This window comes from Phodopus roborovskii, unplaced genomic scaffold (genome assembly GCF_943737965.1).
Source record: "Phodopus roborovskii unplaced genomic scaffold, PHOROB, whole genome shotgun sequence".
Classification (NCBI taxonomy): Eukaryota; Metazoa; Chordata; class Mammalia; order Rodentia; family Cricetidae; genus Phodopus; species Phodopus roborovskii.
Genome location: NW_026125680.1, coordinates 1,420,094 through 1,424,586, shown reverse-complemented (window position 1 = coordinate 1,424,586; position 4,493 = coordinate 1,420,094).

Below are 4,493 nucleotides of genomic sequence, written 5' to 3'. Positions count from 1 at the left end.
TCATTTCCAGCACATGGTGGTTAGAGCCACTATTGCAGTAATTGATGTCTCTTGCCTGGCGCTTCTGTCACAAATCATGCAGTGTGTGGCACTTGCTTTTAATCTTAGCACTCAGGAAGCAGAAGCAGGGGATCTCTGTGAGTTTAAGGCTGACCTGGTTTACATAGCAGGTTCTGGGACTCCATAGAGACCCTGTCTCAAAAGGAAACAGAAATATGAAGAATCAATGGTTACTGGGATTTTGAGGCCCACTTTTAAATTTATTTCTTAAAGTGTACAGCAGCCAAAGCCTGCAACCTTTTCAGCAATAGGGTCCATTCAGGTTCAGACCCCAACAAACAACTGTGGTAATTTATTGTTTGGGGGGCATCTGGGGCCAACAATTGCTAAGGAAGTAACCCACTTCCAGGGCTTGGATTTTTAAGTAAAAACCTTATGCATTCTAGGAACATCTGTGCATACCTTTTAGATTCACTTCAACATTTACAGGCCCAGGCTATTGAAACTTTCCCCAATGGATCTGTGGTTTGTTATCACTTTAGTCTTACCCAACCATAACACTTCTAAAACTCCCAGGGCAACACCTCACTTTTGCATCCTTTTTGAACTCTTTCCCTATGCTTGCTTCTTTAGGCACACTCCGTGTATCTTAAATGAGTCTCTAAATCTGCACTCAGGTTTAGAGTTAGGGTATCCATATAGAACAAGGCCTTTATCCAGAGAATGGACAGGCCAATAATGCAAAGCCCTGAACCGCTATCTCATAATGAATTGTGGGGTTGCGGAGAAAACCTTGCTAAAGCACTTTGCGAGTCCATTGCCACAGAAGGCCACAACTAAGGAGATACTGAAGTCAAACATAAGCAAGTTCTAATGCAACAAGAGTCTAGCAATTAGTATTAATTGTCTCTCTCACGGATTCATACTGGGTACAGGAGCATGAGTAGGAGGCACCGAGTTCACTTTTCACTGTCAGTCATTCTGAGCCATTCCATACCCTGGAGATCTTCCTTGGAACCTCCCTGCATTTCTCCAGCCCTGATGAGCTTGGTGAGGCTGGCTTATGTGACTCAAGCCTGCTCATGGCTAATGGTGAGTGACCTCCTGTTTTCCCCCTGATGCTTGTGCTGCTCTGGCTGGTTCCCTGGGTCAGAGAGGCTCTGGACTGAAACTATGGCTATAGCTGCTGCCTTAGCCTCTCCAGCCACCATCTTCAGCCCTGACAATGTGCAAGAGAGGAAGATGCTCTGCTTAGTCTGGATGGCTAATTGCCCAACCCCTATATAAATTTGATCTTCTGCATCTATATAATTTCTCTTTTTTTCCCCCTTCTTTTTCATCATGAAGGCCTTCTGAAAACTGCACCTTGGGCAGCTTTAATGCCTTCCACAAGTTCTTTGGCAGGGGATCTGGCTTACTGTTATCCCCCACCTCCCTCCCACACACACACACACACACACACACACACACACACACACACACACACACTAAGGAATTCAGGCCCAACACAAATTTCACCACATTTGCCTTCCAGGAACCCAGACAGACCTCTTTAACAAATTTGACTTTTTCTTACTTAAGGCTGCTCTCCCACACAATGGACACCTTTTTCTTGCTGATCTAAGTCCCTTAGATCCTCCAAAGCTGTTCCTACTTCATAAAGATCCTGTCCCACCAAAGAGCCCGGCAAAGCTGCTAAAGCTCTACGCCATGTCTAGGTTCCCTTTGAATCCATCTCTGATGGCTTCTATGAGCTAGTCCATCAGGGACTGAGTCCCTTTGCAATTTGTTGACTATTCTTATTTATTTTTTCATTTTCTTTTGAGACAGGGTTTCCCTCCATATGGAGGTGCCTTGATGCGCATCATTTTTTCTGAAGTAGATTGGTGCTGTCAGGAGCAGAAGATGAGTCTTGCTGTCATGAAAAGCCTTATGTTATTAAATGCCATATTCTGTAGGCCTTTGAAATATTTTAAGACAATATATATGTATGTATGTGTGTGTGTGCGCGCGCGCATGTGTGTGTGACCTTGAAAACATACCTAACATGACTATAAGTTTGACTGTTAATTTTTATTTTTTAGTTATTCATTACATTTCAAATGAGCTCCATAAACACAATACCTATGGTGGCTCACACCTTTAATCCCAACACTTGGGAAGCAGAGGCAGGTGGGTCTCTATGAGTTTGAGGCCACCCTGGTCTATAAAGTGAGTTCCAGGACAGCCAGGGCTGTTATACAGAGAAACCATGTCTCAAAAACACAAAATAAAATGAATTAATAAACACAATACCCTAAGCAAGAGTAGTAACATAAATACAGTATAACAAAATGAACTTCAAATCTGTATCAATAAACCAAAACCCATACCAACGTAAAATATTTTGAGATTAATAGTTGTTTTAAGATTAAAGTAGATTCAATAATCTACCCTTTTATCTCATCATTTCTATATCCCCCTTTTTTTTCTTTTCAGAAAGAGATCCCTGAATATAATCTCCTTTGTTCAGCTTTTTTCCAGACCATTACCAATGACAAATTGTAACCAACACTCTTAAAATAATGATAAACATCTATAACCCATCTTTGGTGATGTAGGCATTGTTCTCCAGACTACACCTGTTGTTTGGAGCACTGGTAATCTTTGGAGGAACCTTATGAAAATCAGGATAATTGTTAGGTCTTGGATGGCAAGTTCTGTAAGGCTGAATAATCTCAGACAGCAGCCTTAAAGCTGTTTTGAACTGCTAGATCACCTGACCCATGCATTTTTATTGGTATCTGGTTCCTTGCTCTGAAGTACATAAATTTTTAAATGTAAGATACATACCTGTATTAGTACAAATATAGACAGTGCATTGTACATAAGTCAACCAAAGAGGATTTTTTTTTTGTTTTATGTATTTGAGCAGATAAAATATACAACACATGTCTTGTAATTAATTCTTCTAAGTTTATGATTCTATGTTTGTAGTCAGATTTTTCAGGGGGTCTTCTTGGATCAAACCAGGCTTTCTTTAACCCGGAATGATTCCACAGCCAAATAAAAGCATAACATCTCTCCCAAAGTAACATATCTTTTGACTTAAAGTTTGAGGTTAAGATATTTTTTTACACATATAGATTGTTTAATCTAGTACCTTTTATACTCCAGTGTCTCTTAGCAGTCAAAACTTTTTTTTAGAAAACACAGTAACATATAGTATCCAGATTCCGTGTGTATTTTACATCTTTACATGGCTTATTTTTTTTATATTATTTTAAGGACTTTATTTTAAAACTATATGCAGTTTTTATGACTGTCTCTATGTTTTCTTTTCTCTCCCAAACCTATGTATATTTTTAAATACACTGTAACCAATTTTTTTAAACATCTGAATCTCTCTATTTGTGTATCTGTAATTTTTTTTCTGATCACATGAGCCTTTAAACTGTTAAATTGTGTGACTAGGACCAAACCATCTGCTTTGGCAGCTGGCTCCAACCCACTTGGTTCCCTGAGAGCCTAGCTTCATGGTGGAGGAACTGGCTGGTGAGAGCCTCTTTTGCCAAACCAACTCTGGGGAGTTTTGGGATCCATGCTGCCACTGAGCAGTGTGTCATCTGCTGCCCATAACCACCCCCCCCCCCGTTTAAGTGTTCAGTAGCACAACCTCTTAAAAGAGTCACACAGTTTTTTGCTGCTAACACTCAGGCAGGAAGCTCTCTCTTAAAGGAACCATATATCTGCTTGTTTCTAGCAAACAGTCCACCTGTGAAAAGTCAGTTATCAAGAAGCCACACGTGACTCTGTTTTTGTATGTTTAGGGTCCTTTTCTAAGCTTTGACAGTTTTTATGTGGAAATTCTAGCCCCACATTGGAACAGCATTTGTAGTAAGAGTTTTTCTTTCCCAACCTCCAGTTCCCAAATAACAGACATAGAGCCTTATTATTAAATGGAAATTCTAGGCTGATAACTCGGGCTATTACTAACTAACACTTACAACTTAAGTTAACCCCCTTCTATTAATCTATGTGCTTCCATGTGGCTCATGGATTTACCTGACCGCCAGAATGTCTTGCTCCCCGTGTTTCCTGGTGACTCTTCAGACACCACACTTCTTCCTCCCAGCAACTGTAGTTTGGCTGTCCTGCCTAACCTTACTCCTGTTCAGCTACTGGGAATTGATCCAGAGTCCTCAGGTTCTCTTCAACACTGAGCTATGTCTCCAGCCCATGAATTTGTAATCTTAATAAAATATTCTAATTTTAAAAGTTATATGAAGCTGTTTACAAATCAACAGATGAACATTTGCAACCAATTTTGACAACAGAGAACACTAAAATTGAAACTCATTTAGGCAATATTGGCCTCTGAAAAGTTCAGTGTTTGTCCTCCATAGGCCTTAATTCCTAGTTAAACATATGCATTTATTGTGTTTTAATGTAACTTGCTTGTGGAAATTTGTTTTCTTTCCTTTCATGGAAATACCTAAACCAGTTTTAAGGCA